The sequence below is a fragment of the Cyprinus carpio genome, chromosome B24, assembly GCF_018340385.1.
Source record: "Cyprinus carpio isolate SPL01 chromosome B24, ASM1834038v1, whole genome shotgun sequence".
In the NCBI taxonomy this organism is placed as follows: domain Eukaryota; kingdom Metazoa; phylum Chordata; class Actinopteri; order Cypriniformes; family Cyprinidae; genus Cyprinus; species Cyprinus carpio.
In genome coordinates, this window is record NC_056620.1 from 9199706 (window position 1) to 9212384 (window position 12679).

Sequence of the window (12679 nt, forward strand, 5' to 3'; positions counted from 1 at the left end):
GAACCAGACAGTTATAGAAGTGCAGAGGACGGATTCAATGATGGCGGAGTATAACTGTTTCAGCAGCTCCTGTGGCAGGTTGAACTTCTTCAGCTGGCGAAGGAAGTAAAACCTCTGCTGGGCCTTTTTAACAATGGAGTCGATGTGAGTATCCCACTTTAGGTCCTGAGAGATTGTGGTGCCCAGTAACCTGAATGACTCCACTACAGTCACAGTGCTGTCCATGATGGTGAGTGGGGGGAGTGCAGGGGGCTTTCTCCTGAAATCCACAATCAGCTCCACTGTTTTGAGCAAGTTGAGCTCCAGGTTGTCAAAACTGCACCAGACAGCCAGCTCTTTAACCTCCTGTCTATAAGCAGACTCGTCGCCATCCTGAATGAGGCTGATGAGTGTGGTGTCATCTGCAAACTTCAGGAGCTTGACAGAGGGGTCTTTAGATGTGCAGTCATTGGTGTAGAGGGTGAAGAGCAGTGGGGAGAGAACACAACCCTTCTGGATGTGAGTTTTCCCAGCCTCACTAGCTGCTGCCTGTCTGTCAGCAAGCTGTTGATCCACAGACAGATGGAGGTGGGCACGGAGAGCTGAGTTAGTTTGGGCAGTAGGAGGTTTGGGATGATAGTGTTGAAAGCCGAACTGAAATCCACAAACAGGATCCTTACATAAGTCCCTGGTCTGTCTAGATGTTGCAGAACATAATGCAGTCCCATGTTGACTGCAACGTCCACAGACCTGTTTGCTCTGTAGGAAAACTGAAGAGGATCCAGTAAGGGTCCAGTAATGTCCTTCAGTTGGGCCAGCACCAGTTTTTCAAGTGACTTCATGACCACAGACGTTAGAGTCACAGGCCTTTTGTCATTCAGTCCTGTAATTTTGGATTTCTTAGGAATTGGGATGATGTTGGAGCGTTTTAAGCATGAAGGGACTTCGCACAGCTCCAGTGATCTGTTGAAGACCTGTGTGAAGATGGGGGCCAGCTGGTCAGCACAGGATTTCAGACAGGCTGGTATAACTCCATCCTGGCCTGGTGCTTTTTTCCTTTTCTGCTTCTGGAAGACCTGGCGCACCTCGTCTTCACTGATTTGAGGTGCAGGTGTCGGGGAGATGGGGGTTGCAGGAGGTGTGGGGTGTTTTTTCAAACCTGCAGTAAAACTCATTCAGATCATCTGCCAGTTGTTGATTCTCCACAGTGCTGGGGAATGGTGTCTTGTAGTTGGTGATCTCCTTCAGGCCTTTCCAAACTGATGCTGAGTCGCTGGAGCTGAACTGAGTTTTCTAGAATAATTCCTCTTTGCCACTCTGATCTCCTTTTCCAGTGTGTATTTGGCCTGTTTATACAAGACATCCCCTGTCCCCCTTCCTGTAAGCATCTTCTTTGGCCTGACGGAGTTTTGCACTGAACCATGGTTTGTCGTTGTTGTAAGTTGGATGAGTCCTGGTAGGAATGCACGTCTTCACAGAAACTGATATAAGATGTTACCGTCTCTGTGAGCTCGTCCAGATCGGTGGCAGCAGCTTCAAAAACACTCCAATCACTGAGGTCAAAACAAGCTTTTAAATCCTGCTCTGCTTCATTAGTCCATCTTTTTACAGTCCTTAATACAGGTTTAGCTGTTTTCAGTTTCTGCCTGTGGGTCGGTATAAGATGAACTAAACAGTGATCAGAGAGTCCTAAACTACCCGTGGAACAGAGTGATCAAGATGTTCAAAAGCATGTCCAACATGAATTAATTTTTTTGCTAGATTGCACACTAGGGTCAGTTAGGGCTGTGACGGTTGCCGTGGCCGCCGCGGTTGTCAACTGCCACTGGCGGTAGTGAACGTGATGTCACACACTCTATAACAAGCATAATAAGTTTTGTATACAAGTGTGATAACAGTAATAGTTGCAAATTGTTTTCTTTAGACTATGTCTATGGTAATTCACAAATTACCTCAAACGCCATACACAGTGTTTCTTTTAGATTGGCAGGTTTGAGCGCAGGAAAATACAGTTTATGCATTAAGCAAATTAATTTTGTGTTGGGCGATGAACCTTGTTGGGAAACCAAATTGCCGATCTGGAGCCATTTCCATTCATGTCACCAATCCGCGTTTGTACAAGTTCCCATGATCTAATGAGCCACTTGTTTGGCGGCGGAACAGTGAACTGTGTCTACACCAGACACAACACCAACGCATCGCAACAGGTTGAGTCTGTCTAGTGTCTACACAGGACATTTGAACTCTGTGTTAGTACCTCATAAATAGGACGAGGCAGTTTACTGTCGGGGATTTGTCATGTGGTGTCGTGCCACATCCAGTGTAGCATCACTTATTATAATGAGTTCTATAGTCGCGCTGCGCCACTCGCGTCCAGTAGACAGGGTGTATTTAACTTTCTTATTTAAGCTACTTTCTTGTTTAACTGAATTTATTTTATATTTGTTTGAGTGTTTTGCAGGCTGTGTATTCACTGAAGGAAGTGCTAAAATAAACACAAGCTGACAAATTAAATCGGGTGTGTTAGATGAGACAGTGCTGGGCTGCTCCAGGACAGTTTTGAAAACCATTTCAAAGACATGTTCTTAAATGTGACTCATATAAAATATATTACATGCATGCACAGATTTAAGTCAGCTTTAATGCTCTGTTTTGGTAACTTCATGACTTGCATGCATGTAGTTTATTTCGCACTTTGATATGAAAGAATACAGGCTACAGCACACACCGGCACCTTTGTGCGTGCAATTGAAGAGCACGCGTTGTGAGCACAGTAGCCTACCATTTTCACACTCGTTTGACTCGTGCCTGGCACTGAATAAAGTGAAGTGCGCCTCTGAAACTTCTCCCGTTCTCAGTCATTCTGCGACTGAATAAATGCACTTCTTGTCAAGAGAAAAGTGACTGAAGCAGCATTTGTGCAGGTGATTATTTTTTTCAGTTTAACATTTAAATTAATATTTAATTTAATATATATATTGTGACGAGTCAGCTGCCTCCCCCCTAATTATCATCGTCACCCCATCCCTTAATCACTGTCCTTCACCAGGCTCCCGACAGGAGTGGGTGTGTGAGAGAGGAGGGGCACTGGAATATCCAGGGCTGGTGGCGTGTGATGAGGCACACCTGACGCAAATGGAGCCTCATCACCGCCACTGTTTAAATGTCGAGTGCGCCTCTCCTTGAGAGACCGGTTTCTTCCCCGTGCATGCATGCTGGTGTCTTCGTGGCAGGAAGGGTGTGTGGAGGGAATCCCGTGCCGCCAAAGACGTAAGCTGCTGGACTCACGGTCCGGGCGAAGGCCGCACCCGTTATACGGCCGTCTGGCCAGGATGCCGGGCCGTTTAATCCTTTCAAGTGCCGAGGGCAACGAGAAGGATGCAGCCGCTGGAACAAGCCACCACCCCTCGCGCCCCGGACCGGAGAGGGGAGTGCGTGCGACCGCCGGACTCCGCCCCTTACCTGGACCCTTTCTTCCTGAACATTGCCCACCTACACGAACCCCGCAGCACGATGAGGACACCAGATTCCCTATTTATTTTGAACGCTCTTCTCCTTTGGACACTTTATTCCCTGTTTTTGTTACTTTTCTGTTAATAAAAGCCTCTCCAAAGCCTGTCGCCACACCCACTGTCGTTTGCTCCTCCCGCCACAATATATATCAACACCGCGTCACTGCCGTTAGTTGATCCCATTACCACCGCGGTGGTAAAAATCTGCCACCGTCACAGCCCTAGGGTCAGTCTCAGATGAGTTTACTAACCATCAGCTGCATAATGTGCACAAAAAAGGCTGAAATCACCAGTTACAATCTGACTGGCTGGCTTCGAGATAGTTATTAGCGAGTTATTAGCGAGATGTGCACAAATATCATGTGGTATCATGGATTTCCAATTTAACTGCCCTTAAATATCACGCAAAAACAAACCAAACAGTGGGTTGGTGTTGACATGTTTACATGTTCGAGACCAGAATGCAAACATCTGGCTCTTCCAAAATAATTAAAAACTGACCCAATAAAACAAGATCACATTAAGCCAGTTTTATGAAAACAGATTTCTGAAAGCTTAAGCCACAAATTACAGTAGCTGGAGCATTTCTGTACAAGCAAACCCCCCACTGCTCGGCAGATGAAATTCATTTAATCAGAGGTACATCAGAACTATTAGCCTTTCTGTCTTTGACATTTAACTCTAAATCTAACAAGACAAAATGATCAAAAATGTGTTCAATGATGCTTGTTATTTGGAGGAAGCAGAATTTAAGATGAATAAAAGATGGAGGAAGAAAGAACAATGTTTGTTTTTTCTTTAAGTACTTAATGTGAGCGTGCAATTTAATGGTGCCTTAATAGGCTTAAGTTAGTGATCAAGTTGGTGTTGATACTTGATATAAAGTCTTAATACAAAGCCCTTAAGAGCGTATTAGGATCCGTTTTAAGAATTTAAAGAGGCCTGATTACTCCAAACTAATTTTCTTTAAAAGAAATTAATACATTTTTGTTTTTCAGCAAGGGTGCATTAAACTGATCAAAAGTCACAGTAAAAACATTCATAATGTTACAAAAGGTTTTTGTCAAAAAAAAAAAAAAATTATTAATAAAGATCCCTGAAAAAATATCACTGTTTCCACATAATATTAAGCAGATCAACTGTTTTCAACAATGATAAGAAGAAGAAATGTTTCTTAAGCGCCAAATCAATATATTTGAATGGTTTCTGAAGCATCACTGTGCCACATTATTACCACAGCACAGATTATGACCTTTTAAAGTACATTTTTCACCAAGAGATTTTTTTGTAATTTATAATGACCTATATACAGCAACTGTACTCAGAAGAATGATTCTATATGCTAGAACCTCAGCAGGGACTATGATTATAGTTTACATGTTGTATCACACAAGGAGCGTACAGCTGAAAATGACATCATAACTCAAAATGGAAGCAGATCTATTATACTGGTGTTTCAGCTCACCAGGGAAGGTGCCCACATATTATTTTTGGATTCAAGAATTTCGGTCTTGATACAGATTTTAAAAGGAAGGGGGAAAAATGGGTTTATGTAATCCTATTTTATGGAACTAAACAAAACTTGTGTTCAAGAATTAATCTAATAGCTTTGCTATATTACCAGAAGAGCAGTGTTCTAAATCAATTTAAACATCACATTCATTACAAAATCAAAATAATTTTTTTTAAAAAAAATTCCATAATGTAAATTAACATTTATATCATGGCAACATTTTATCTGGTGAATTTAATTTATGTTGATTTTGTTAATAATAATAATAATAAATAGAGAATTATGTTTTTTGTAAATATATATTTTAGAGAATTTTACTTATTTTTCAAGAATGTCAGCACAATGTTCTCAATGTTAATTTATTTTTTAATTTACTCTTATTTACTTCTGTTTATTTCTTATTTCAATTTTGGGATAAAATATGACTAACATTTTGTGAGATTCAACCATGAAGAAAAACATTTTAGTGAAAACCACTGATGTTCTTCACAAGAAATCTTCACAACCATTACAAATAACCAAAATCTGTTACAATTACAAATAACCAAAATTTGTTAAATTAAATTGAATTGTTTTATTTACAACTAAAATGAAAGATAATTGGAAGGAAACACACTAGCTATGACATCACTGCGGTATTGTCAAGCTTAATAGCACCTTCACCAATAAAACATGATTTCAGGCCATTTTAGTAGCAATTTCTAAGGTAGCTTGTTAGCAAGGTGCCTGACCCGTTTATAATTAAGTCCATATATAATCCTGCAGCTTGGGTGGACCTTGCTGGGTTTGGTCACTTCTAAAGGTCTAATCAGTGCTAGACACCTGCCAGAATCATGTGACTGCTCTGGGTGGGCTACTAAGCAACAGGAGGTAAAAGCGGGATGTCCTCCCCCTTCCCAATCTCCCTCGCCCCCTTCCCAATCAGAGTAAATCCTATTAGCCCTGTTCATCTGGCCCACATAACTACAATGCTAAAGAATCCCGGTTACAAACTTGCATGTTTCTCTCTCATCATGTGTTTTTGATTATTCTCTTTGAGATTCAAAAAACAATCCACTTTTCTGGTTTCATTTGCCGCTATTAAGAGGCACTTTTATGTTTATGTTTTTAATGGGTCTTATGAAGTTTAATGTTTAATTGAAGTCTGAGTATTACAGCACTTTGAAGATGATGCTGGAGGAACATTTGTTGTATGGTATATTATAGGAGAATCTGCAAAAGAGGTTTCATAAGCGATTTAAACTCTCCTTCAGAGCATACAATCTCCTTTAGAGGGATTTTAAAATCTTAAATTAGGTGAGGGAGCAAGAAAATTAAACAGAACCAATCCTGGGGATCAAGACTCAAGACGAGAAAACCTTTAGGGTGGAATTTTGTCAAGTAGCCTATGCTGAACAAACCTCAAGATTGGAATATCATGGCCAGGTCATTAAAAATGCATGTTTAAAAAGACACATTTTTCACACAGACATATTTATTAATTTATTTAAACTAGGCATTGGAAATTATCATTTTGCATACGTCTTAAGTTGCTCTAAAAATGTATTTAAGTATTCTGGGCAGCCAAGTCATACTTAAAAATGCATGAATGTTGTTGTACCAAAAATATATAACATCTGGTGTCAAACTGATTTTTAGCAGAATAGGATAGGTCAACTCACACTGCACCAACAAACAGCAATGGACATGTTTGTTGGGTTTTGTCAGATCAGTGTGTTAACCTGTCATTGATCAGCAATTGTTTGGGTCTTGGAATATCTAAGAAGTGACATACTGTAATCTTAAGACTGTTGGTGTTGTTTTGCATCTGTCAGTGCAGTGTGAACTGGCTTTATGAAATCAGATCCCCTCAAGTTTACACTGTGTTCATCAGATTGGGAACATTTGGCAACTAGAGAGTGTCCATTTTAGTCTTAACCCAACACTTTATTTTAAGGTGATATTGTTACAGTGTAAGTAAACAAATAATCAGTGAGTAATATTATTAATTACATGTATTTAATATAGGGTTAAGTTTGGGTTTAGGGTTTGGTTTAGAGTTGGTTGCTTGCAAATATGCATAATTTACTGTTATTACTATAGTAAGTGCATGCAATATGTAATTCCATCTACTTAAAACAACAAAAACAACAAACTTTTTTTTTTTGCTTGAAAAGTGTGGTTGTGGAATATATCTTGAAAATAAATGCCACTTGTTTTCTTTTTTTTACACAAATATGTGTATATATATATATATATATATATATATATATATATATATATATATATATATTTGTTCTACAATGCAAAGATACAGTACATTTTGTATAGTATGTGCTCAAGTACTTTTCTGAGCCCCTACAAGCATTATTGCTTTGGGTACATTTCATTCTGATGAATAGAACTACCATGCTCATTATTACATTATTAAATCCTTGTTTGAAGTGGCTGTTCACTCTGGAATAAGCAGTACCAAATAAAGCTGAGGACCTTTGATCAGAGGCAAGCCAAGCAACTCACTCTGACAGCCTGAAGCCATCAATTGATAAAACCCTTGCTGTAAAGCCAAACAGAAGCTACATGACTTTAAAAAAGGGACAGTCCAGAACATTCTTTTGCGTTAGCTTCTTAGTATAATTGGAAACATGAAAATATCTAAGTGTGTGTCCAAAGGTGCGGCATATCAGGATCAGGCAACAGCATCCAAAGCGGAATGGCGACAGTCACGGAATTCCAGGAATTCCCCCTACACACTTCACGCTCCATCAGTCCTCTCCTCCTCCCACTCCCCCTTTCCCTCTTATCTTCCTCATCCATCCCTAGCTCACTCTTTAATCGCCGTAATGGCTGTATCCATGGCTGTCCTGTCCCCCGCTGCCCTTCCTGCCAACGGGGACACGGGAAGACCTGTTGTCGCTTTTAGCACTGCCCTGTGGGTAATTTAAGACACCTGCTATGTCAGTACATCGAGAAATCCAAGTAGACAGGCGGTACTTTGTGCATTTTAAACAGTGTGTTCAATATTTCAGAGTATCAAACTCACCTGAGATACTAGAGTTGCAAAGCAGTTTGAGACACTATCATAAATTAGGTTAAATGAATAGTTTACCTAGACATATAAGTTCTGGAATCATTTATTTACCATCATGCTGGTACAAATCATTTTGAGTTTTTTTTCTCCTGTGGAACACAAAAGGAGACGTTTAGTAAAATGTTCAAGCTGCTCTTTTTTTTTAGTACAATGACAGGGACCAGGGCTGGCAAGCTCCAAAACAATTATCCAATTTTACTTGTGTGCTATATAAAGATGTCTTGAAGCCATCCGAAAAAAGAAATGTGCTTAATTGAAAGCGCAGTTGTAGCGTTATAGCGTTTTCTTAATGCACTTACTGTAAGTAGTACATGTGCACAACAGTGCACTTCATAATGCCATAATTAAAGTACATTTCAAACCATTTTTTATTTATTCACAAACACGATTCCCAAAAAGTTGGGACACTGTACAAATTGTGAATAAAAACAGAATGCAATGATGTGGAAGTTTCAAATTTCAATATTTTATTCAGAATACAACATAGATGACATATCAAATGTTTAAACTGAGAAAATGTATCATTTTAAGGGAAAAATAAGTTGATTTTAAATTTCATGGCATCAACACGTCTCAAAAAAGCTGGGACAAGGCCATGTTTACCACTGTGTGGCATACCCTCTTCTTTTTATAACAGTCTGCAAACGTCTGGGGACTGAGGAGACAAGTTGCTCAAGTTTAGGAATAGGAATGTTGTCCCATTCTTGTCTAATACAGGCTTTTAGTTGCTCAACTGTCTTAGGTTTTCTTTGTCGCATCTTCCTCTTTATGAAGCGCCAAATGTTTTTTATGGGTGAAAGATCTGGACTGCAGGCTGGCCATTTCAGTACCCGGATCCTTCTTCTACGCAGCCATGATGTTGTAATTAATGCAGTATGTGGTCTGGCATTGTCATGTTGGAAAATGCAAGGTCTTCCCTTAAAGAGATGATGTCTGGATGGGCGCATATGTTGTTCTAGAACTTGGATATACCTTTCAGCATTGATGATGCCTTTCCAGATGTGTAAGCCGCCCATGCCACACACACTCATGCAACTCCATACCATCAGAGATGCAGGCTTCTGAACTGAGCACTGATAACAACTTGGGTTGTCCTTGTCCTCTTTAGTCCAGATGACATGGCGTCCCAGTTTTCCAAAAAGAACTTCAGATTTTGATTCGTCTGACCACAGAACAGTTTTCCACTTTGCCACAGTCCATTTTAAATGACCCTTGGCCCAGAGAAAACGCCTGTGCTTCTGGATCATGTTTAGATATGGCTTCTTTTTTGACCTATAGAGTTTTAGCCGGCATTGGCGAATGGCACGGTGGATTGTGTTCACTGATAATGTTTTCTGGAAGTATTCCTGAGCCCATGTTGTGATTTCCATTACAGCAGCATTCCTGTATGTGATGCAGTGCCGTCTAAGGGCCCGAAGATCACGGGCATCCAGTATGGTTTTCCAGCCTTGACCCTTATGCACCCTTAATCTTTGGATGATATTATGCACTGTAGGTGATGATAACTTCAAACTCTTTGCAATTTTTCTCTGAGAAACTCCTTTCTGATATTGCTCCACTATTTTTCGCCGCAGCATTGGGGGAATTGGTGATCTTCTGCCCATCTTGACTTCTGAGAGACGCTGACACTCTGAGAGGCTCTTTTTATACCCAATCTTGTTGCCAATTAACCTAATAAGTTGCAAATTGGTCCTCCAACCAGCTCTCATGAAATCCAAAATGAGCCAATATTTGGCATGACATTTCAAAATGTCTCACTTTCAACATTTGATATGTTATCTATATTCTATTGTGAATAAAATATAAGTTTATGAGATTTGTAAATTATTCCATTCCTTTTTTACTCACAATTTGTACAGTGTCCCAACTTTTTTGGAATCGGGTTTGTATTTGCCTTGAAGAAGTATACAGTTATTTTGATGTGTTGACTGACATACTCAAGAACATGTAAAGTACTTGATTATAATTTTATTTTAGTGTTATTCTGTATTTCGTTTAAAGGTAATATATTTTAAAAAGTACTAACTTGCAACTTCCATCATTACAAACGCATAATTACAAATATGTTAAATACAAGACATACAAGTTTCAATAAAACTAAACTGCATTTGATCTAAATTTAAAATAGAATACATTATTATTTAATCGCATACTTTAATTTAATTTGATTAACATGGAGTGAATTGCCTGAAAACATTACATTCCGTTTGCACTTAAGTATTTTCTTAAATATTATATTATTTGCGTTATAAGTAATCTTTTTACAAGTGTCCCCTAGTAAAAAAAAGTAAAATTTAAAATATATTTATTATATACTAAGTATAGTTCCAATATATGAACATATTTACTGACATATCGCTTGAGACGTACTGATATAAAAAAAAAAAAATTATAATTCAACTTTATTTGGAGTACTACTTATGCACAATGCATATTTCTTATTATTAAGCCTAAATCATGTTTTAATGTCATTATTGATGAGGATTGTGGTCTTTAAATGCAAATATTTAAAGTATACTTGCAATAGTTCCACTTTAGTACAAACAAAAATATACTTCAGTATATCTATAGTTGCACTTCAGCACTACTTATTAAAGTGCATTAAGTACATAATTAGTTGTTCCAATTTAGACTTCAAGTAAACTAGTTTATTATACCAAAAGCACAGTTGCAGGGTATTTTTATTTAAGTAAATAAATATGTAAATGTATATGTAGTATTCTTAGCATGAAATAAATGTATTTCAAATATATTTATTTTCCACTAGTGTAATAAAGTGTGTTGTTTTGCAGAAGCGAATGAACCAAACTTTACTGTCTCATTCCATTTGCTATTCCTGTTAATGTTCAGCTCGACTAACCGAAACTGAACTTCTCAGGGTGATAGAATCTTCAGTGTCTTACAGGAAATGGGAGGAAACGTCCAACATCGGACAGTGACGGACATCTCAACTACCCCTTTATAACCTCATTTACTGAAGCTGAGAAATATCCACCTCTAATCTGTTCTGGCTTCAAAGAAACACATTTCTGAAGTCGCTAATGTAATGTGGCATTCGTAGGAGAGCATGTCACTCTCCAGGAAAAGAACACAGGTTTTTTTTCTTCCGTTGCGCCTGTGTGGCGGGTTTTTCCTGTCTACTGGGCTCTATGAGCACGGAAGTGCTGAGTTCATCTACAACACCTACTTTACTCGAGATCTAGAGTACTTAGACATATGACACATTCCATACCACACTGTGCCATTCTCCCATGGGTCATATGGGATTGTAATTGAGACTGGGAATGGTTAAAAAAAGAGAGAAAAATGAGAATGGAAGAATTGTCTTTTCTTTCTGGATACTCTCTGATAAGATTGTAAGTCTTCCTGTTTGGCCTTGAGTTTTTTTCCAGATGTTGATTGTTTTCATTTGGGATGGTGTTTTACGTAACTCTATAAGATTGCAGGAAGCCTGGTGGCAGATTGCTATGACGATAAGTGTTCCATTGACACATGAGTGATGTTTGGTGTGCGCAGAGGTGACACCACGGGACAGTTGATAGGCTGTTGTCCTGGTCTGGTTACTGTCACTCTGAAATGACCCCGATTCAAGAGGATAATGGAGGATCAACCATAATCACCCCCCAAAAACAAGAGATTAAAATTACTTCTTTGAAAATATATAAGAAAAATATAATATTTAAATCTATTTAAATAAACATAATATATGTAAATTACCATTGAAATATTTGGGGTCAGTATTTTTATTTATTTTGAATATTTTGATAAAAGTATTCATCAGTTATAGTAAGTAATATGTGACCCTGGACCACAAAACTGTTGGCATATTTGTAGCAATAGCCAACAGTATGGGTCAAAATTATTCAAATTATATTTCTTTTATGCCAAAAATCATTAGGATATTAAGTAAAGATCATGTTCCATGAAGATATTTTGTACATTTCCAACCATAAATATGTCAAAACTTAATTTTTGATTAGTAATTTGCATTGCTAAGAAATTAATTTGGACAACTTTAAAGGCAATTTTCTAAATATTTTGATTTTTTGCACCCGCAGATTCCAGATTTTCAAATAGTTGTATCTCTGCCAAATATTGTTCTATCCTAACAAACCATACAATGGAAAGCTTATTTATTCAGTAATATATATATATATATATATATATATATATATATATATATATATAGAGAGAGAGTAAATTAATTATATTTAATATAATGAAAATAATATATAATTAATACCAAAATAGCAAAATTCAAGAAAGTAAAGTGATTTTATTAACACAAAAGAAGAAAAAATGGCTTTTTACCAGTGTCTGTAACCAATGAAATCCCATGCAAACTAAACAAAGATAAACGAGGCTGTCTTTTTTCACAAACACTTAGGTAATTTTTAAAGAATGCCATGTTTAGAGAAAAACAAACACAGATAAGGATGCTGATAATGGATGGTAAAAGGTGACGCCCTTTGCCTCCAATGAATCAAAGGTCATCATCCACTTTTCACAAGACACTCACTGCTAAGCAGCCCCATACCAGGTGACTCTTTCTGAACAAATTGTCAGCTACATATGTCAGTGTCTCGCCACTTGACCCGAGACCCT

At 38.1% G+C, this 12679-nt stretch overlaps 1 protein-coding gene across 5 annotated transcripts in view; it reads right to left on the reverse strand.

Moving 5' to 3' along the window:
* Positions 1-12679, reverse strand: part of LOC109052852 (transmembrane protein 108-like) — a 66585-nt gene that overhangs the window by 50818 nt on the left and 3088 nt on the right. The window lies entirely within an intron of this gene.